Below are 23,873 nucleotides of genomic sequence, written 5' to 3' on the forward strand. Positions count from 1 at the left end.
GGCATAAAGTGAGATGGTACAATTGTGTTATTGTTCAAAATCATTTAAGCACTTGCTGAGCACAAGGGTAAAGTATCCCTTTGCCCCTCTGCTGTCATGGGCTCAGAATGTGATTGGTGTGAGAAATATGCAGAGCTGTCTCCACTCAGAGAATTGGGGAAAGATCCAGCCTCAGGATATCAATGCATGTGTGCGTTGTGTATGTGTGTGTACATGCACGGGGCTCAGGCATGATCAAACAAAGCACATCCAGGTACAGTATGCCATCTGTATTCCCCTACCCAGACCCCAATTTACTTTCCCCCCGCCCCTCTCCATCACCATGCAGAGTCTTTGCGGTACATGGAGTGTCAGAATGAAAGAGGCCTTGTCTAAGAGCCTAATCCTTCAGCGATTAGTCAACGCGTCTCGATTAAGAGCTAGCAATGCTGGCACGCCCCCATCCCTTAGCCGCCCCCTCACTGTGGAAATGGCAGCCCACAGGTGTCCATACAATGTGTCTCATAAAAAAAAAAAAAAAAGGGTGACGGGAGGTGGCTCGTGCATGACTTTCACATGAGGCAGACAAAAGGCCCGAAGACGGCAGAAACAGTAGAAAACTCCCTATTTTGTATGTGTGCATACCCTCTCACATGCTGCAGTTAAGTCAGCTTTCTCTGTGCTGAAAATGTAAGAGCGACAAAAGCCAGTATGGGAGAGAAAGACCGAGAGAAAGACAGAAGTGGCAGTACATGTATTTTTCATAGATTATCTCCTCAACAGACTGTGTTTTCTGTAAACAGCTTCAGTTTTGAAGTGGAAGGATTGAGAGCAGAGACAGGTATTTCACCTAATCAGCCTCATACACCCTCACTTTCCATCAACATAAATACCTCATCTTAAAGGTATTCCCATGCCAGAACATGTCACCATTGATTTCAATGTTCTGACTTTGATGACACTGTACACAGCCTATAAGCTCTGAGGAAGCTTCAATGCACAAACGCTGACCATCTGGTGCAAAGATGCAGCGTGTTTATGTTGAAACAGACGACTGAGGCCAGGCCTGTGAGGTGTTTTTATTCTGCATTTTTCACCACTGTTAATCACATAGGGGCATATTAAGGGAATGATGTGTTTTAAAGGGGAAGGAAGGACATGTCACAATAACTAAAGGCCCCAATCCAACATGAAAGAGACGTGTGAAGACATCGAAAAGCTTCTTCAATCAAAATAGATACATAGCCTAATGATTTTTTTTTATAATGCTTAATAGTATTCACATATACCAATCAGTTAATGTATTTTCCAAGTAACTGCATAACTATCAGTGGTTTGTTCCTCCATTGTCACTGTGAATTTAAGACATTTTTCTTAATCTGGTCCTAGTTAAGCCATGGCAGTTTGAGTATCAGGAAATGACCTTTGGCCCTGGGGACATACTACTGTACTTCCCCAATCACATCCATCGTGTGCCTAAGCTTGAAAGAAAGCTCAAAAAGGGGAGGGGTGTGTCTTTAGAGACCGGACACAGAGAGGAATCACTTACCACTTTCCTCAAGAGACCCCATTGGACTTATACAGAGAAGGGATTCAAATAACAATGACAAGAGGGAGGGGCTCAATGTTTCCTGAGATCACAGGGAGACCACAGCACTTGCCAGCTCGCCAACCCGGCAGCCAGGCAGCCAGGCCGGCTGCATGTGGACGTCCACAGGGTGAGAACACACATGGTTTGAGTTTGGCCCCGTGTAGGACCGGGAGGAAAGAAGGGGCCTGGTAGCAGGAACCCTCCAATTCTCACTTCCTGCTTCTGCTGGAAACGTGATCTGCATGCCCGTCGTCCACATCAACACAGAGCGCAGTGTTCGCCCGGCAGCTAAGGGGGTTAGCGTGTTCATGCGCAGGGCACCCCATCACGTCGTATCAGCCTGTCAGCACCCCGAAAACACAGCCTGGTGTTTCCCCAATGAGCTGAGGGGATATGGCGGAGACAATCCCATTATCCCGTTCAATCATGCTGTCAATCCTCCTGAGCTACAGCGGCAGGTATGGTGACATTTCTACAGGAAGTATTTTTCTGAGGAAGTATTTTTTTTCTCAGTAGCTACACCATAAACAAACAGCTTCTTAATAAAACCCATGACGGAATCAGTGACCTCATTTTCAACTGTAGGTACGGTACAGTAGGTAGATGTTTACAGCTGATAAGTGACAGACAGGATGTATATGGGTGGTGGCGGTGCATAGGGAAAGGCTGTAATTACAGGCTTGGGCAACTGTCTTTACCTTTACAACCTGAAAGGCAAATCAATGTCACTTAAACTGGAAGAACTCCAGGTGACCTCACCATCCCTCCTTGACAGCGGAAGATGATTCACCTCAGAAAGCCACAGGTTACATTTGGCCAAGTAAACACACCACACCAATAAAACCACTGGAAGGGGCCCACATTGTTTTCATCTTTGACCTATGTTTAAACTAATATCAAAAAAGAAAAAAGAAAACATCTGACACGCGTGACAGACATCCATTTGGTCGAGGTTCATGTTGCCACAAACTTGCAAGGCAGAAATGGCTTTTGGGTGACAACAAAAGTTGCAATTCTGTGCACTGTTGTGTGTCCATGTGTGCTGTGTGCGCCGCCAAGGCCCGAGCTCCATGGTTTATGCTCTGCTGTGTCTGGGTCAGCGGGGCTCTTGACTGAATTCTTGCCCCAGCATGCGCAAAGTTTTAGCAGTGTTGTTGCAGGAGGAGGAATGATTACATTATAAAAATACACCACACCATATGTCCTAGTGAGAGCCCAAACCACACGATGACATACAGTAGAATCCAGCAGGCCTTTAACCCTGCCTCTACACCTCACGAGCTGACACAGCCTCACCGCGGCTTTGGGTGATCCACTCACCTAAAGTTATTTTCAGAAAAAGGACAGGATGAAGTGACTATCCAAGACTGCAATTGCTTATTCAGCAAGTCTCTAGTTGATGGAAAACCAGGACTGAAAGACATCACAAGGGAGAATTTGAGCTTTAGAACGCCCTCAGTTGGCTAAACCTCTGGTTTTCAATCATCCTCTGTCTGTGACCCGAGAGATTTGCAGGTTTTAAGTCCAACCAAACACCTCAGCAGCTGATTTTATTGACGTCCACACTCCTTACTTTTCTTGTTGATGTGCCAGGCAGCGCAATTAGCCAGTGTAGTGTGTCTGGCTAGATTAAAAACACGCTCCTGGGTCTGGATGACACTATTCAGCTACTGAGTGGGGCACTGAGGGAAAGGTGCCGGCAGAGACGAGTAAATGCAAATGTGGTTTTGGCAGCAAAGCTCTTTAGGGCTACTTCATGCAGCCACAACCAACTCCGAAATGGCTACACTGCTTATGTATGAAAAGCTGTCTCTTCTCCCAGACCCTTCCCACACAAGTTCACTCTGGTTAGGAGCCATTCAAGTTGCCTCGGTCAAAATCTCACCCTCTTTCTTTCCCCCGTTTCCATTTCACTCTCTCTGTGCTCTCCTTGTGTCTCACAACAAGACGGAGCATGCTCACTGTAAACCTCTTGGGGGGTGAAAGGGATTGGGAGATTAAATTTATTTTGAATTCCTTCCCCTTAATGTGGCAATTACCCCCTCTTCCCTCTCCCTCACCTCTTCTCTCCTCTCCCAGCAGCACAGCACGGAGTCTGTTCCAAAGCACATCTAGTTTATGTTTTGTACACAGAAAGTGTTTCTTTCGCCCCCACCCAGCCGAATCTCAAACTTCACAGCAAAAATGGCCTGGCACTCAATCGACTTAAGGTGGATTAGATGTTCGTGTACTGCTGGAAAAGTGTGTGTCGAGTATGAATTCCTTCGTTTGAGAAGGATAAGAAAAGATCTAACCAAAATCATTGCTAGTTATGATATATAAATGATGTTATATCAGCTTGTATGATACCAAAAGCAAACACCTAGAACTACAGTAGAGACATAGAAATGCATGTAAGTGTGATTCTAATTTTGTGTGATTTAATATTTGATCCTCAGGCCTTCTACTAATTGAACTAGTCTTGTGAAATATGTTTTCCTGACAAAAGTAGATACTACAAGCTTAACCATAATTCTATGGATCTTAATCTTGCCATTTAGCAGCGTCATAAGCCAGGTCATTTGTGTCTAATCTTAGTAAGCAGATCAGAACTTTGCATGTGTGTGTTCACCGTGCAAGATGCTGCTGTGCCCTTTTTTTCCTCCTGCATCCATGATGAAGGTCAGCAATGCTACAGTTACAAAAGTGTCTAACTGTGACGTCCAAAAAATCCTGATCTAAACCACTTGTGTAACAAATCCGGCCGGGGATGCAAGATTTCTCGACTCAATTTTTGTTCCGCTTTTCAACAGGCTACATCCAACCTCTCTGAGGCGACACACACTCTCCTTTATCAAATGAATCCCACAAAAAAGGCTCGATTTCCCTCTTTTCTTTGGTTGGAGGACCAGTCACAACCCCCCTTTTCACTGCATTTCCACACATTCCATGCATCCAAAATGGACTCATTTTCTATCAACTAAGCTTCTTAATTGACCGGTCTATACAGGGAGGGATTAGCTGATAAGAGGGGCTAAAGAAAGAGAGAGAAAGCAAAACAAAAAGAGGAAGTAAACAGTCAGCTGGGGGGTGGCAAGACACCAAAGGATTACCCCTGTCATCTGTTCTGTGATAAAAAAGTACATCTTCAGATGTTGGGGGAGAAGGAGGAAAAACTTTGTGAGGCGTCCAAGACAAACGTGCACTATCAGGCACCTCAGAGGCACCGGCTCTCCAGGAGAGAACAGAGGAAGGCCCCTGCAGTGAGGATTCAGTATTTCCTCCACCAGTAGCTACAGTTAAGACACACCGAGGATCTGAAACTCTTTCCATAGGTCTGTCTTCCATGTTCTCCCACAATGCTTGGCCCACATTTTCTCTGCTCTCTGTTTCTTTATGTTGCTTTACACAGCTGCCCAGGGCCCAATCGTGCACTAAATATTTGGTCGTCACGTCATGCCGTAATGTTGTAATCTGTTCTTTCCATTGTTTGCCGAGTTGCCAGTATATTCTATGATTTTCAGTACAAACAAGGAAAGTAGGGTCATAAAAGAAGGTTTTCGTGCTGTTGTGAGATCTCCAAACTCTTTAGAGCAAAGCTTTAGAATGACTAAATACAACAGGGACTGATATAGTCTATAACCTGTGAGCACAGACACACACACACAGTCACAGAGTGCCAGCTGTGCCACTGACGTAGGTGGAGTCCGGAGTATCAAGCCAACACAGGCCTTTATAATCGTGCTAGATTTATAGGTGTGGTGCCTTGTGTTCTATATCTAATTACAGATTTTTTACAATGATAGCATGTTAAGTGAAATGTAATACAGGAGTGTTAGAACCCCTGCTTTGACCTAGACATAGCAGCCCATGAAGTCCTACCTTTTAATTTCACCATATAGGGTTTCAATGAAAAAAGGCCTGATATGCTTCCTCCTCAGGGGTGCAAAGGTAAAGTAACTGGCAGAAAAGCAGACAGGAAAGTTTTTTTTCTGTCCTTCCTTCAATCTGCCTCTCATTTTCAGGCTTATCACTCCATTCTGTCTAAGCTCACTCTCTCCTCCTCTCGTCTCTCTTTCCATGCAACCTCTATCCCTCTCTCACAGAAAGGTGCACATTTCTTTTATCTTGTATTTGACAAACAAAGGTGCCATTAAGTAGCATACCTCCTGATAATATTTAATTAGGCTAAAACAAGTCAAAATGGCCAACTCTGATTCCAGGGAAATTCCGGCTGGGGATGAAAAGGGCTGCAGGGGTAGTGGGAGGGGTTTTGGTTCAGGGGGCGAATCAGTGGGGCGGAAGGTGGCTGAGGAGGGGTTGGTGAAAGCTGAGCTCCATCTCTTTTTTGACGGATTGGTACAGACATGCGGAAACTTTACACGCTGTTTATTTGACCATGCTTTCCGTACGCACATATCATATTAAAAAACCACAAGTGTCAGGAGAGGAGTCAGAAGAAAGGGCTTATTTCCTTCACCCCGACAATACCCGAGCTGTTCAGGCTGATGTATGCAGCCAAAGGTCTCGGAGAGGCAAGAGAAACACGCACACACTTTCATGTGTCACTCACCAACACACCGATCTGCACTGTAGTGACGCACCGGAGATGTCACGTACACAGGAGCATGTGGACAATCTGACACCTGGTGATCAGCAAACAATTATAAAGCCATCAAGCTAGAAAATCCTGGTGGTGTCATAATAAAAAGGCCAGGAGGTGAAGCTTCTGGCAGGTTTGAGGTTTCACAATGTAACCTGGAGGCATACTGTAAAACGTCAATACATTATCAGAGTGATCGATTGATCAAAAGAGACACGTATGCATTCTCAAGTAAATGCATTTAGTTTTTTTCACATCTGCAACTAAATGTTAATAACAAACTCTGTTTCAGCCAAGGAATCCAAAGCTCCATGTGGTCTCACATTTGCAAAGCAGATGTCTTGATTAGAGCATAACAAGCAAATATGTCATTCTCCTCAACAGGACCAGGGACATACACATGCACACAGACAGTTAACTCAATTGAAAACTGTATCCTACTCAATAGGAGAACAGTTTGTTTTCTGATAACAACATAGTATCTGCATGATATTGCAATGCATCATAAAGACCTTAAAATAAACTCTAGATCCAGGGCAAGATGATTAGTGAAGAAAACTGAAGACCACCCGTGTTTGCTCACATAAAGACTATGACTCTCATGTCCAATCATGTATCATAGATCAGACTGTAAAGACCAGAGGCAGAGGCTCCGCCACATGTTTTACTGCTCTGTTTGAATAATCAGGTACAAGTAAAACAAACAGCTACAGAGGGGATGTTTAGCAAGGAGCTCAGGATCCAACTCGAGGTAATAAGTGTTCATTAGTTTTAATAGCCTGGCTCCTGAACCAAATGAAACGAAAGACCAAGAGACCACATCCAGCTAATGTAAATAAACCAGAAATCTCCACCAATGTCTGTCTTGAAAAAAAAAATCTCTGCACTTTTCTTTACAGGTTGTGGATAAGTAAAGCAGGAACTGGGAGATAATGCCATCCTGAAAGGTACAGTTTGTATTCTGATATGACATCTAACAAAAATATGTGCATGTGTTCATATAATGCACAACTGGATCTTTATTATTCCTGTAGACTGTGCTATGCTAAAGACTGTAAAGTGTTAAAAGAAAAAAAAGTGTGGGACTGGAGTAAAGGATTGTTTAACCTTCAATAAAAGTTTAAAAAATATATTCCACCACTGACCCAGTGCTTATGTTTTAAGCCTACGTTCGTCCATTAAGCAGATGCTGGTGTTTGGTGGCACATCTTGATTCCACCTGAGCTTGGAGAGCAGCGAGGCGGGCCCAGTGGTCCAGATGGCCCCCCAACACAGGCCTGAACATAAACATGGCTTGGGTCTGGTTGAGGAGAAAGAGACCCCGTTTATTTATGGACATGTCTGGGTCTGGGACACAATTATAGAAAGATAGATAGAGAAGGTGAGAGACAAAGGGAAAGGGGTGGGAGAGCAGTGCGTCCAAACTTACACGTGGATGACTTCCAGTATGGTTTTGTGATCTGGCCCAACTACACAGCAATAGCTGAATATTGGCGTGTTTCAGTGCGAGCGTGTGTGCAAGGTTAAATGTTCCTATTCTCACATTGTGCTCTTTCTTATCTACAGATTCAGTCCAATGTACAAACTATAAAGTAAAATATCTTTTAAAACTGGAGGGGGAAAAGCAACAACTCGCTCATTTGAGGAACTAATTGAACTCTCCGTGACGTCAAACGCGCTACAAACAAGCCCATCTCGCCAGGGGTATTGGCTGCGAGGCGGCAAAAGTAGAGTGAGGGTGTGAGGTCGGGGAATTCAAAGAATTTTCTCGTGTGCTTACCGGTAAAAACCAAGCCCACTGTAGGTTTATGAAAGTATGGCTGAGCAAGGCCCTTTTCATCTTTTCCTGCACTCTCCTCAACTATATCGGTTCAATCTAGATTTTTACAATAGAGCTTTACAGCTTAATAGCCCAGCTACAGAAACCCAGACATCGTAAGGTGTTTTTATGGCCCCCGTAGCTCCTTTATGACTGGGGCCAAATGTCATTGCGTTACTGTACTGCAAAGGAAAGGGGCAGGTAATTTTGACAGAGGAGGGACTAGACAGTTATTTTGCTTTCATAATCACTGCAGGATCCTTGACACAGGCCTGAGAAACTGTGGTCAGGACGAGGGAGCCTTGACAAGTAGATCACTGGTGCTGGCACTCGCATACGCAAACAGTTTGCACTCGACGACCACAGCTTTAACTGCAGTACAGCACATTGCCTCACAAACCCTGCCAGCTCATGTGTTTTCTGTTGCCTTTCAAGAAAAAAACAAAAAACAGAACAAAATAACTATCAAGTATGAAAACTAAGTTACACTTAGAAGCAATGTGCAAATCTGCAGGAGACCCGCTTGCACAGGAGGCAAATTAGTGTCACTTATTTCTCACTCGCAACATTTTTGTGATGTTACAGGAAGCACAATGCTGCAATAGGGTGCATACTGTATATAGCTGCTACTGCACCTTTCTTTTTCGGGTGGCACAGATCATCATTAATGTGAATGACGGGCGTCTGCTCGCTCTTCACCCTCAGTGTGAACGTCAACTGCTCGTCGTCCTCAGCGTCGTTACAACATCGCATAGCAATAAAACTCAGGCTAGGCGATTAGCATGGTGGCCTGACACAACATGCACACACTCACACACATACTGAAGTATAAACATTACACAATCACACCAAACACAAGAGCAGCTCTAGCTAATTAAGACCACGCTGCCTTTTAATGCCTGTTTATATGTGACTCTTAAATGAATGCTGCCCCTGGAGCTCCTTCCAAAACAGCTCAGTCAAAGAGTGGAGGAGAAGAGAGGAGGGGGTAAGGAGGTGATAGGGAAGGTGGGATGAAAATTACAGTAGGAGGGGGACTGGCAAATGATTTTGCCCTGCAGTGCTCCAGAGCCCAAGTTTTACCAACAAAAACAAAGAAAAAGTTGTTGTTCATTGTTGAATGAAACTCTTGATTGGAAAAGCAGTGCGGCCGCCAGGTAGTGTTTACATTATTATTATTATTATTTTAGAAAACCAGTTCTTTAAGTGGTTAAGAAATCTACATGGAGGCAATTTGAGTAAGACATCCGAGGCCGAAAGATTATCAAAAAGTACTGGGCTGTTCCAATTTCTTTCATCTTCATGATTCATTGAACGAGTGAACGCAAACGAGGGAAACAGAGCTTTAATACCTCTCAATCAGTACCATGTGGGGCTTTATTGGTGTGCCGCTGCCGTTCTCGCAGCCTTGGCGGGCATGAAGGACACGGAGACCCAGGGGGCAGAGGGACTGGCCATCGCTCGCTCACATCGTTAAAGTCGATAAGCTGGCAGCTGGCAGGAGGAAAGCTTGCCATCAGTAACCACCAGGTCCCTGACCACCTTGCTCACATTTTCCAAAACCTTTTTTTTCTCTCTCTCTCTCTTTCTCTCCTCAATCTGTTCCCTGCTTCTCCTCTCCTGGTACGACTGGACTCGGCCCTCCAGAGCTTTGGCCGATTGCTTCCGACGTGTGGTGCGGGAGAGGCCGAAAAAGGCCATCCTCGCCCAGAGTGACTTTTGCCCCGTCCTCAAGGCCACTGGGCTCTCCAATCCAGCCTCAGAGTAACAGTAAACAGCTACTTTGGCATCAATACTTCCACACGCCTCCCCACTCAGAACACATTATACACAATTAACACAGTGTATCCCGATTTTAGAAATGTCACAGCTGTAATTATATTTGGATGTGGATTATCCATTTTCATATGCAAAGATTTTTGGGACACAGGGTTTGGATTTCAAGTTGCAGCTTGTACTGACTCGGGGATTAACTGAGAGGGTGGCGTAGGCATGTGCACGGGCGTGTGTGTGTGTGTGTGAGGGAGACAGATGTCTGGAAGAGGCAAGGTTGGCAGAGTTTATGGTGGAGGAGCGCAGGCTTTGTAAACGAACACAGGAACACACACAAACATACGTATCCACCTAACACAAGCTCCCCTCCCTTACACACTGAACCAAAAACCCAGAGCCTACAACAGCCGTGCACCACTACTAATGTCCTCCTCGTGTGGAGAAGTCGGCGTTTATGTGTGCAAGCCAAGCACATGTGTTTATGTGTGCACTCCGGTTAAACTACAAGACCACCTCTCCGACCCCCTCGTCCAGCTGTGCACGCCCCCAACACACGTGCACCCCATTTTAGGCAGCCGCTGATTGAGATCTGTAGCCCTGACTGGGGGTAACAGCATAAGGGGGAAGATGTAGTTATTCATTTTCATTGCGCTAGCGTTTCCCTTGGTTTCTAATTGGGGTGATGCCGGTTAACCATGGAGGGTGAACAAAGTGTTGAGTGTGGGGTTGCAGCATACACTAAGATGGCCTGTAAAGGAGATGCTGCCACCAACAACACCCCATTAACATCAACCACAGGGAGCAAATACGCACAGCAATAGGACATATTTACAGAAAAAAGGGAGGTTCACCATGTAATGCTTTATTGCACAGCTGCAAAATGTGCAAGCAGATGCATTATTAGGTTTAAAAAACAGTTAATGAACAAAGGTTTTCTGAAAGCCCTGCCTGCCTGCAAAGAACAGAAAGACAGTGAACTCCAGAGTCAATTATTAACTTGAACAGTAGATGAAGGTTTACTTGAGCCATCGACTAGACAGATATACACTCAGACTTCCTCCTCCGTATCTCGACCAAAACTCCACCTCGCCTTGCTCACTCTACGCGCTCTGCCATGCCTCAACATATTGTCAGCAATAAGCAGCGTGGGGGAAAAACATGGCTCTCCTCCCTAAGGGCAAGAGAGCAGCTACAGTACCTGCTTGCCTGCCTGTCTGTCTGCCTAGGGCACGTCTGGTCAGGTTCTCAGCTCAGCTAGTCTGCAGTGGCTGTTATCAGAAGCTGCCGTAGGATTTAGATGATCGATTATTGCGAAGAGATGAGAACATTTGGAGAGCTTAGAGGAAGAGATGGCAGAGATAAGCAGCTGGGAGCAGTGTTGCAACCATTCTCTCCTGGCGCTGGGGTTAGCAATTGCCACTCTGAAAACGAACAAAGATTTGAGGCAGGTGTTAATGTCAACAAGCTCTCCACAAAGACCTGAAAGTAAACTGTGGGCAGTGCAAGCTTGCACTTTCACTGAGAATAAATAGAAAAAAAAAAGACCAAAAAAAAAAAAAACAAAGAACAGGAGCAAAAGTAAATAATGGCCAACTGCTCCGATAAGCCAACAGGTTGGAATTTGATTTGGGTTTTCGTTAGAAAGCAAGGAGGAGATAAGAGGGATCCGGAGGAACTGTACAGTGTTTGAAATATTGCAAAGGTTAAGCAGAGGGCTGTGTTTCCATGCCTTTCTGTTTGTGTGTGCACAATTTTACAGCGCTGCTCTTCAAGGTGGCTAAAGTTCCCTTGACAAACCCAAGAGCAGAAACCTGATTTGCTGTAGATTGTGGACAACTTGACATACACTTGTGCCAGTGCAAGAGGTGTGGCATGTGTAAAGTACACACACACAATTCTGATACAAAAACCCACTAAACCTACGGCTTAAGACATCTTACTGCACGTGTATATACAAAGTATGATAATTTAACTTCTTGCCGGTGCGCTGCGTGTGCACAACGACATTTCAGAATGTACAAATGAATGCTTCACTTATGATTACAACTAGTTCCCATGACACTTTTTTCCAATACTCTCCAACTGACAGGAACCTGAGTAACAACATACTCTGAAATCTGATCAAAAGGTGAACTGATCAGTGTTCAACAATGCGGTGTGCACACTGCAAGGAGACGGAAGTCTCAGCCTTCCAGCATGACCAACACGCCTCTTCAAAGAAACTGTTCAATATGCAAAAGGAAATTCATTCAAAATCAGCAGATGAAATCAAACCGTCATGTGTCGGCAGCAGCCATGAGGTCAAACACTAACCTAAGCTTTGTTTTTTACTTTTGTGAGTGTACTCTGAGTTCAGTTACATGCACAAGACATTAAACAACAATCAGCGTGCCCTGCCACTTGGGCCTGGTCGTAATGTGCTTGACATACACCTGAGATAATAATGAAAGGGGACTTGTGGGAACTGAGCTGTAAGTGGCATGATATTTGTGCAATTACTCTCACCAAGTCATAAGGTGCCACACCTGTTCCTTGGCCATGTCACCTGTGTGTCTCTCTCATTCATTCTGTGTTCTGCAGTGTCTGACAGAGCAGGAGCTAAGCCAACAGAGAGCTATGGCACTTGCCAAGTTTCTGTATAGTTAAAACAACTAAACCAAAAAACCAGACTGGTAACTTGGTGTGTTTGCTGTTTTCATTACTGAGCTACACTACCATGCATTTAAAACTATATCTTAATCTTTGCTGAAATTATACTGAAAGCTTTTGTGTCGGCAATCCACATGAAATGCTGCAACAGTTGACTCTCTTGATCAACAGCATTTCTACTCATAAGGCCGGAAAAAGGCTGAGGAGTGACAGATGTACAAAGTGAACAGTTGGCTTTATTGAAGTTCACTCTGGGTTTATCTGTGTCGGTACACACAGAGGCACACGGCTACTTTGATCTTCAAAGGGAGATGAGTTAGAATGAGGGGCAATAAGAAGATAATAATGCCAGTCTACATCCATTACTCCGCAGATCACAGGGCTGCGGATATGCAAAGTAGCTTTTACTTTCCACCGGGAGGCTGTTTTCCATGTTACCACATTGCCATCTAGTGGTGCAGCTTAAGGCTCATATTTTCTTCACTGAAGAACCTATGGGAAATGTCTTGAATGCACAGTAGTTGGTTAACTTTTGCAACAGATTTCAGCAAAGCAGAATTTTTCCATACACTACACTAATTGTGTGCATGTATTTTAAACTGTAAAGGTTAAAGATGTGGAAAAATTCTAATACAGCTTTTGTGCACAGCAAATCATAACTGCGGATTAACTGTTGAAACAACAAGTATAAAATTCAAAAGAAGTAGGTTATAAACTTTGTTATGCAAGAGAGACACCTAGTGGGTAACAGAGCAACATGCAGCGGTGATCTTAAAGGACACAAAAAGAAAGGAGGGAGGCTCTGTCATAATGTGAATCTAAGCACAGAAACAAATGCAGTAAGTTTCCTGCAGTAAGTATATATATATATATATATATATATATATATATATATATATATATATATATTAGATAATAGATATTGTCAGTAATCCCAGGTTTAAACTCTCACTTCTAAGTCTAATGCAGGTGAAGTAACAATTCATCTGCCTAGCCACTGAGGACATTAGATGACTACCAGATCTCTATATTGTATGTACCATAATGTGTCTCATGAAGGAGTTAACAGTGAGTACACCAGTATGTCTCAGAGCAAAGATCAAACTCTGACCTCTAGTGGTGACATGAAGAAAGAGACATGCTAGTAGTGCCTTACCTGAGCTCTCTATTTTCAGGGTAGTGTAAAAGCAATACAATGACTGTTGTTTTAATCTAAGTCTCCTCTTTGTTTTGTCGAACCTCTTTTGATTTCCTGCTTTCCTGTAAGCTGCTTATTACACTTTCCATTTTCAGTATAACTAGGAATTCACGTCATACATTTGTCTTCCTCTTTCTTCCATTCTCCTCCCACAGTTGTGTTGTAGCACAACAGTTGTGTCGTGAAGATGCTGAGAAACAGAAGCTTCCTCAACCATCTAACATGTCCAGATTAGTTCTAGACAACTTAAAATGTATCATGTTTGGATTATTTACATTTCAAGGCTGAGTTGTTGGAATAACATAATTAAAGAGTGTTTCTTTTCCCCCTGCAGGGAAACGGCAAATTGTGATTTTAATGTGTAATGTGTTTTAAATGTGAATATGGTCTTATATGTTAAAACAGCACCAAATTATGCACATCAGATTAGTGGCAGTTGTCTGATTGTACAGCGGATTCAATATAATTTAAAAAATCATGAGGTAAATTCTGTTTGAGTACAATATTCTTTAAGTATTTCTCTATTACTGTGGATAATAAGGTCTATGGCCACCAGACTTCACAAAGACTAATGTTGAAAACATCGCCTCATGTGGACCAAGAAGGAATTGCAGCCTTGTAGACTTGTATTCTGTTGTTCCCTTTTTTGTCCACAAGGGTGCAGTAGAGTTAAAGAAATGCACATGGGCATTTTTCAAACCCCACCACTAAACTGTACGACAACAACATACAGGGTTTCAAATTTTATTTTCTGCAAAATAAAGATTTGACAGACACAAAGTAACAATTATTTTGTCAGATAATATGAACTCTGTGCAGCTCATCAACCAAGCTCTGAAAAAAGATCACAGAAAATCTAATTAGCAACTGTCCATTGAGAAACATGAGTGAGTCTACCCTTGTGCAGCCTTGAATGAGTGATGCCCTGTGATGACAGCCTGACATCTGGCCAGCCTCCATGTCGTTTCAGCTGTCATTACAGCACTTTGCCACCGTGCACTTATCTGAGCTTCTGGCCAAGCACACAGACAGCCACTATATCGACTCCCACAGCCTGTCTGTCAGAAGCTGAGGGCTCGCTGTGATAGCTTGACCGCCCAGCACACACGGCTGCCAGGATGGACTTGAGAATATTAGCATCTGCCTCCCAATCGCTTTTAAGTGACATGATAATTTGTGTGAACTTTCTGAATGTCAGGATACTTAACAATCCATCTTAATCAGACTTTTTATGGGGAACGGAGTGTAACCTTGCCTCATTCAATCTCTTTTAATCAAACCAAACAAAAACAGACACGCAGTAAAGGCCGTCAGTGTCACACAGATCTCCTACACAAGCGCTGGATTCAACACACTCATACACAGTCGACTGAGGAGCCTGGTGGTCTTGCTGTGTCCCGGGGAGGTCACACAGGAAATTTCACGCTCCTCTTCACACTGAAAATGTCTCCTTTATCCTCCCCACTGAGGGCGAAAGAAAAGGGAAGACCAGTGATAGAAAGAAAAAAAAAGACCCAAGTCCTGAATGAGGATGGCTTACTTGTGTAGGTGTGACTCGTTGAAACTCTGTAACGCTGCCATGGTGACCCAACACCCGCCAAAGTAAAGGCCCAGTGGGGTCACAGGTTTGGTGGAATGTGACATTTGTGAGCGCAGAACACAAAGGGAGGAATTTTCCCTCCAAAACAAGAGCATGAGAAGATCAGGAGAGGTTAGTTTGAGGGAAAACAGAAGGAGGAATGTCTGGTATTTAAAGCATAGCAGATAATTTTGATTCTTGTGCATACAAGGCAGGTCAAGAAGACACCTGAAGAGAGATGTTAGCCCTCAAAAAACAAGAAAAGGTTGCTCAACTGACACAAGTAAATGTATCTTGTGTAAATGTACTGAAAACACTTCAAAGCTTCACAGCAGCCTCCTTACCTACACGTTTAACACTTTTTCTGTCTATTCTAAGCATCTCGTATTCACCACTGTTCTGCAGATCCATAGTGTCCTTGTAGCGAGCTGGGTGGTGCATGCAGCCTTCCTGTAGCGGCGCCCTGAATGGAGTGCTGTCTGTCTGTGTCTGGGCTGACAGAGATGGCCCTGTGCTGCACTGTGTGTCTCGCTGTTTACTGCTGCGCGTCGAGGAACTGATCCTGTCCTCCACCCATCCTTCTTTCAACTTTCAGCGCTCTCCATCTAGCCTATATGCTTTCTTTAGGCTCAGGAGGTCAAGGACAGGAGGGATGGCAGGAGAGTCAGAGGAAGCGTGCCATATTTAAATCACCCAACAGGGAGGGGCAAACCCCGTGGCAGAAAGTCAAGTTGAAAAGGTCTGAGCACCAGGTGCAGAGGGAGCCTTATCAAAGACGACAGACTTCAAGTGTCGGACCCAGAGGCATCGCTCTGAAGAATCCCCACTCATGTTCACCACTTCCTCTAAATCACCCTGCCACACTCTCTCACTCACTGGCTGTCTCTCTCTCAGCCTCCCCACTTCCTGATAACTCCCAAAAGCAGGATAACACACACACACGCACACACATATAAACACAAACACACCTCCCTCTGAAGTGCGGTTTCCCTGTCGGAAATCAGCAATCTGCTGCCATTACCCACCAGCACTTACTCCTCCTCTCTCCTCCTCCCTCCAATTTCTCTCCTTCATGAGCATCATTAGAGAAAAGACAATTGTTTATACGGCTATAGGAAGAAAGCACCGCACAAAAGGCAGCAGCAGGCCGGATGGAAACACAAAACCGCTAATCAGTCTTAAGAGGTGGTCTGGTGTCATGGCAGCGCTGTGTAGTATCATAAATACACTAATGTGTTTGTTAATTCTCTCACACCCTGACAACAAGTTCTGTGAGTAGATGGTCTAAAAATGAAAAAAGAAAGGATGACCACTCTGGAAACCAAGTCGTTAAACTGCTTTTGTGACAAAACACAAACTTGGAGCTAAGAGAAAATCACAAATGGAGGGAAAATCACCAAAGTACAGAGAAGGAGAAAAAAAAAACACTTTATACAGCGCTCCCAGCTTTTCAAACCCTCTCTCCTTCTCCCTCTCACACACACACACACACACACATAAACACATAGGCACAAACACATACACCTCGAAACAAAGGTGCCATTTTACTCAGGAAGGGTCAGCAGTTCTCTCCATCAGACAGGGGCTTGTTCTTGGTCAGAGGCTGCTGCCCAATCTCAGGCCACCCTCCCCTGGCTCCACCGGCCCCCTCTGGCCCCCCTCTGGCTCCCACCACCCCCGGAGACAAGCTCCCCATTGTTCCTGCACTACTAATAAATGACAGTTCTCCTGTTCAGACAAACTTTAGAGCCCATTCTAAAAACACACACAGAGACACACAGACACACACAAAACTGAGTGTAAATGGTGCTCTATATGAGAGGATACACAACAGCTTTTTTACAGCCTGACGTTTCTCATGGAGCTCATTAAAAGGTTATCTGACACTAATGATGGAAGGATATTTTCCTGTGACTTGAGCTGTGTGCCCCCGTAGACCTGATGAGGTAATGCTGAGGGCACGTTTGCTACAAAAACAGGGCGTAATTAATATGTAATAAATGTTTCTATCGTCTTCCATTTCCCTCCAGTGGTCGGAAACACTTGTGACATGGAGACACAGTTCACCAGGAGTTCACGCTTGCACGGTCAGTGTTGTCACCTGTGTGCAATGTCACATACAAACACACACACACACACACACACACACACACTGCAGATACTGAGCTTGATCAAGGCCAAGGCCTAGAGGTGAGCCCTGAGTTTAGACATGATAAATCACCACTCAAGTTAAGCTCATAAACACACCATTAACACGCTCGACCACAGCAACTCGATCTGTTTACCTTAACCACTGTGCTGGGGGACTATGGCTCTCTGGGCAGGCCTGTGTTAGCATGCCTGGGGGCCTGATGCATACGTCCATCACTGGGGGCCAGCCAGCCAGCAACAGCTCTGGGCCACAAACCTGTCTCAGCAGTGCTGCTTCAATGTCGTCTAAACTCTGTATGAGGTCATTTTCCACCACTCTGGGGTCACTTCATACAGACTAGGTTTTTCATTTCAAGGGCCAGACTACAAAGCTCTATAGAATAGTGTGTGATAGTATCTGGTTTGTCCAGGTGACATTAAAATGCAATGAAAACTGGCTTTCATTATCAAACAAATGTCTGCAACTTGACAAAAAGTAACACAATCTCTAAGGCCTGAAGTTAGTTTAAGGATGAAACAGATGACAATACAGCAGGATCTTAACTTTAAGAAGAAATGAGAGTGATGGGAAAGTTCCTCGGAAATGTTGAGACGAGTAAATAGAGGGGTTGTTAAGTGAGTCTGAGTCTGGTGTGTATATGGCTCTCGACTGCGGTTCACCACAAGCATATCATATGACAGCACAGCCAGCACATTCAGCCCTGTGAGAAAGCAAATTCCTGCTTTACTATTCTCAGCTACGGGCCAAGACATAAACAAAAGTATCAAAAAGGAATTAACATCCACTGCAATGTTCCGGCTCCTTTGATGTCGAACAGACATTGGGCGTATGCAAGTGGGCGTGCAGGGGTGCATCTGCGTTCGCACGGCGCTGACACAGCACAAGGGTTATGTTGGCCATGTGCAGGACAGATGCTGGGTGAGCGGGGGTCATGTCAACAGGCATGCTCCCGCTCCGCCGTTCAAATGACAAAAGGAGGAGGAGGAAGAAGAGGCAGAAGTTGTGAGAAGAGGAGTAAAAAAAAAAAAAAAAAGGCCCAGTGTTTAGTCAAGGCCTGCTCACTGACACAAAGTCTGTCTTTGTCTGCCTCCCAGGGTGCCAGATAAAGGAATTCTTGTGTGTCGGGGGCTCTGACCGAGTTTATTTGACACTTCAGCTCCTTTTGTGAAGCAAGTGTCCCACCGTCAATGCTGGCCATGAGAGTCACTTGGCATTAGACAGAGGGTCCCTCTTCAGCGGAGAAAGGGGGTCTTGTTTGGAGAAGATTTTTAATGGAGGGGGTGTGTGGGAGGGGACGGGTGCTGAGTTAGAGCGGTGGTGGTGGTGCTCGGTCTGCGCTCAGCGCTGTATACAGACATATAGTGGGGCTCTGTCCCCTACCCCAACAATAGATGGAATTCTTCACTGCAAAGGAAGTGGATGGGGTTGAGTGAAGGAAGAGGAAGGAGCTCTGAGTAGGTGGAAGCCTCTTCAGATAACTTGCACAAACACACACCTCCTATGAATACACTGTCATTATATCCATTATAGACCATAGATTAAATTATGTATTAAATCATTATGTATAGTATGCTCATGCTTAGAAATGGAAATGCCAAGTTGCAGAACAGTCTCGTATGATCCTGACCATACAGGTTTCACTGCTGAAAGTGGTCTCATGCACCTGTAGTTCCCAACTTCCATCTAAAAACAGCATTTCAGTTGGAAGCGTATCAACGATTTTTATCTCTGATACAGTACGTGCCATGTGTCAGGTAACAGCAGCAGCTTGCACTAATGACTGAGCTCCAGAACTTTGCCCACAAGGGGCTCTAACACATTTCCTCTCACCTGTTTGGAGTCACTGTGGGAGTGGTGGGTGGACCACATCTGGCTCTCTATGGACACTGTGCCCAACACATTTCATTTATGTTGCTGCACCTGCTCTTACACAGCTTATGACAGGTCACGACTCTGTGGATGGGCTGTGGACACCTGGCAGCGCAGGTGTATGTGCAGGATATAAGAGTGTACATTTTTCCAAGCAGGTGGATTAGGACTGCTGATGTCAGGCTGTGTCAGTGTTCAATTTGTGTGTGAAATACAAATATATCAGTTGTGAGCGGGAGGGCTGTGCATCTAATGAACCCAGAGAATAACGGAGCGGTGAACAGGTGAACCTACACATGTGGAGCGTCTTCTCAAAACACACCCATCTCTACAGATACAGATTAGACACAGACCCCAATTTGATAAGAGCTACTCTAAGGAATCCCAAGAGACAAGTTTGATTGTTAGGTGTAATTTGGTAATGAAGATGTAGGCCAAATGGGTGTGTAGGGAGATAACGACAGAACCTTTGGTCAAAACAACCACTGTGTAACAGTTTATTGTTTTTGTTAAATCATAGCTGATTGGATCAAGTTCTTCAACTAAGAGACTAAGCTGCACGTTTAAAAATACAAAATGACAACATAACAGTTAGTGAGTCTACACCTCCCCTGTCTACACCTCACACTGCCAAGAGGTAGAAGTTTTGTTCTGTCACTTACCTGCTGGATGAGTTGATGCGCTCTGTCATTATCCAAATAGCTTGACATCTGCTGAGCATCGGCTTCCAAAATATATATTCCCTGGATATTCCGTTTCCACGCGCCACAACAAATTTCCATGGGCGTATATCATGGTATCGGCCATCTGCAACAATGACCACCCGCGAACACGCGTGAAATATCCCAAGAGACTTGTCTGTCCGACAAACGGCTTGTCCAGCAGCAGGACTGGGGCAGCGGGAGTGTTGGACACCGCTCATCCCGTGTCAGAGACACTATTTCCTTAAATCCTCCAGGACGAGCCACAGCTGGACTGTTGAATCCAGCAGCTGTCGCCATCGTCATCGTGATCAAGTTTTACCAATAACAACAATAATAACATTAACTCCACGCGTGTCAGTGCAGTATGGCTCGCATGTAATCCTTTACCCAAAAATCCGTGCGTAAACTGATCTGGCCTCGGGCAAATCAAAGCAGATCGATCAGTGTGATTATTTCCAATAATCGATAAGTAATAGTTCCTCTTTACAGTCCGGTGCAGTGATGGTTTCCCCTGCTTCAGCTCCAACGAGCTCCTCTGCAGCGGGTGCGATGCGCTCATGTGAAGAGCCTGAGCAGCACTGAGCCATAGTGAGAACAGAGCACTGAAGCACATGCTGCGCTCAGCCCAACGCAGACGCGCAAGGCATGACGGTAAGTGGAGTTTATTATTGTTGCTGGCAAATATTTGAAAACGGGAGAATGATAGGAGATTAAAACTTTTGGCATAGCTTAAAGAGAAAAAATAACACTAAGGATTCATATTGTAGCGTTAAAAAAAAGTAGCATTTAAATAATAGGTGATTTAACTAACTTAAATTAAAGCATCAATTGTTTTATAAATATGCTACAAGCAATCACTCCGGTTAAATTATTATTATCATAATTATTGATATTCAACATAATATTAACACCAGAATAAGTGAATTATGTCATGGATGTAGGCTGTTGTGATCTAGTTTCAGTCACTCATCGTCTGTCAGTTTGAGCCCAGCTTGCGTGTGAGCCCTGTGTGTGCAGTGTGAGTAATAATGATCATCTGTCGCTGTGCAGAGATACAGGGATGTCGGTGCCTTGAATCACCTTCCCATGAATGAATCTCTTGTCTTTCTTACCTCACTTTCATGTCCTAACCACCTCCAGGCTTGCTTGTATTTCTGGGATCATAGCTTCGCCTAAACCTCAAAACCAGGACTGGATCCTGAGGAATGGAGCACAAAGTCAGAGGATTTACTGTACAATCAGAGCAGAACTGAACTATAATACAACCAAGGATGGTTGCCTGACAAAAATGTGAAGTTTAATTGGGTTACTGATCATTAAATGTGTATCAGAAACGAACATTCTTTGTAATATGTGTCATCTTTATGGATTTATGTGGATTGATTTTAGAGAATATCTGCATTCAATGATCATTTGAAAATAAAGAAAGTGAACCAACAGCATAAGTCAGTTTTATTTCAGTGTAATAAAAACCATACCACACAGCTGAGATAACGTGGGTAAACTCTGAGCTGATCAAATGAACTTGATTGGGCAAACAATTAGCCTGCTACTTCCATAAAATTGTATCTTATATGTTAAATCTGAGAACATCTGATTTCTTATCAGCATAACACTGGCTTCTCCCCTCGACCACATTATTATGGTTTGTCTCTGAACACAAGACGCGGTGCCTCTTACATTTTAACCAGGTGAGACTCCACTCCACTTTTTGTTCACTCCCCATTTGGTCGTGCTCCAGCACAATCCAGGAGTACCTGAATTGCACGCGATTCTGTCAATTGCAGGTACTTGATGGCTTTCTTGTGTGCCGGGGTTGAAAAGTTGCTGGAGGTTTGTGCACACAGCATTGCGTGACTAGAGCTGGGGATGAAAACACAAAGACATTGTTTTCAGTGATCAAACCCCCTTTATAGTAACTCAACAGCATTCCTGTCTCACATTCCTAAGCCACCGCTGCTGTGTGAAGGGTTTTTTTTCCTTTTAAGAAAAAGAAAGAAAGAAAAGGAAGGTTACACATTTTTATCTGGTTCACTGTGTTGACCCTTTCCTGCAACAAAAGTTCCCCCCTTACCTCATTACTCATTCAAGGCTGAATTAGAATAAATAACATAAATATATATATCAATATAAAGTATTAGTAGAGGTAATTATCTTCTAGAGGTAATTATCTCTTATCTGAAACTATGTGATGAATTTCAACAACACAGCCAGCAGTTCCTCCTACTTTTATGATTATCAATCAGCCAGAGTCATAACAAAGCCAGATGAAATGAACACACATTATTTCTAATGATGTGCATGTGTATATTGCATGTGTGTCTGCAGGTTTCCCTATAATATGTATGCAAATCCCTGCGTGAGCGTATGTGCCCACCTCTGCTCATCTCCCTGCACCATGTCTCCACTCAGGCCACTGTGTGTATGTAGGTATGCGCTAATGTGGACACAAATGTTTTCCAGATTAGTGTGACAAGGATAATCATATCCAGAAAGCACAAAACTCATTCTGTCCGCTGCTCCTGACAGATGGTTAGGAAGAAAATGAAGGAATGCATCAAAGAATCCAGGGGAAATTCTACTGAGTAAAGAGAAACTTAAGATATTTTCAAGCAGCATAAAGTTATCGCCTGAAGTTCTACCGCACTCCAATGCAGCAGTAAAAATCCGGATACGTGGGAACTTACTCTGCGCAAAAAGCACGCGTAAGTGTCACCGTGACCACCTGGCGCTGGTGAAACAAATCTAATATTTACTGGAAGCGATGACCTCTACGACTTCTGCTTTCAACATACAAAACATAGAGAGGAGGACAATGGAGTCAGTCATATCTCCAGTGTGTGCTCTGAGAGTGATTAAGACTAGAGGACATTCATTACTGGCCCGGCTCAGACAGAGAGGGGCTTCAGAGCAGAGCTCTTGTGTTGGACTGTTTGGATGTCCTATCCCCTTGTATCTCTTTGACTACCTCCAACACAAGGCTCTATTCAACGAGACTGGGAACAAATGTTTCCTTATGTGGCTCTGAGTGCCCAAACTCCAGCAACAGGATAGAGAGCAAGAGCCTATGAGACCAAAAGACAGAGTAGGTTACAATGATGCAGGCCATACTGTTGCTGTTTAACCACCCAGCCCATCTTATAGTATGATGTGAGCTACATTAATAGATGTGGAACACGTCATGACGTCATGGAAACCGAGGGGTCGATGAGAAAATTACAAGTATTTCCCCAACAACAGTATGCCCTTTCACTGGCATGGTCCCCACCACACGCCCGCTAGCCTCCTTATTTTCTCACTCTCCCACTTTTCATGGGTGTTATCATTTCTACATCCTCATGGGAATTAATTTGGTAAATATCAGCCAGGACGCCTGAGGTGGGAATTGTGTAATTCCATGTACAGCCAACATGCAGAGTTCCATCAGGATTTCTTTTTGGCCTCTGCGTGGGAACGGGCAGAGAGAAGCTAAGTGAGGGTCACGGCAAGGTTTCAGAGTGACGTGGGTGCAGATTACTCATGTGTAAACTGGTTAAAATAATAATAATGGCTTGTGCCTGCTCTATATAATAAGACATAATGTGGCGTGTACCTCTTTTCTTTAGAATGAGCCAGGATAAAGGGCTAATCCCCTTGTGCTATGAGACTGATAGTGCTGGACTCCCTCCAGCACCTCAGGGAGTCAGGCCTGTGGAAGGGAGACTCTTTCAAAGAAAAGCATGTAATCAGTGACCACCACCATCGCCGCCACCACAACCCCTCCTAGCATGTTATTTTTCAAATTAATCATTGAGATTTTGGTAATAATTTCTTTTATTCTGAGCGTGTCAGCATCTATATTTATCCCCTTGCTCCATCTCACCCTGCATTGAGATGTCAAACTATAACAGGGGACCAAATGTTTACTCAAACATGTTTTCACTTGAGGAGAAATTAAATGAACTTTTGGCCGGACTGGCTGCACAGCACAACTGACAT

General features: G+C 44.2%; 1 long non-coding RNA gene across 1 annotated transcript in view; it reads right to left on the bottom strand.

Annotated features, from left to right (window-relative positions):
* LOC146982912 (uncharacterized) overlaps positions 1 to 21,754 on the bottom strand; it is a 50,222-nt gene extending 28,468 nt beyond the window's left edge. The window contains exons 1-3 of the long non-coding RNA XR_015036281.1: positions 21,576 to 21,754; positions 21,008 to 21,093; positions 19,854 to 20,569 (exon numbers count right to left, since the gene is read on the bottom strand). This is a non-coding gene — a long non-coding RNA (uncharacterized LOC146982912). The remainder of the gene's footprint in view (positions 1 to 19,853; positions 20,570 to 21,007; positions 21,094 to 21,575) is intronic.
* Positions 21,755 to 23,873: the final 2,119 nt, after the last annotated feature.

Source organism: Trachurus japonicus, chromosome 8 (assembly GCF_045865225.1).
Source record: "Trachurus japonicus isolate A0001 chromosome 8, Traja_1.0".
Classification (NCBI taxonomy): domain Eukaryota; kingdom Metazoa; phylum Chordata; class Actinopteri; order Carangiformes; family Carangidae; genus Trachurus; species Trachurus japonicus.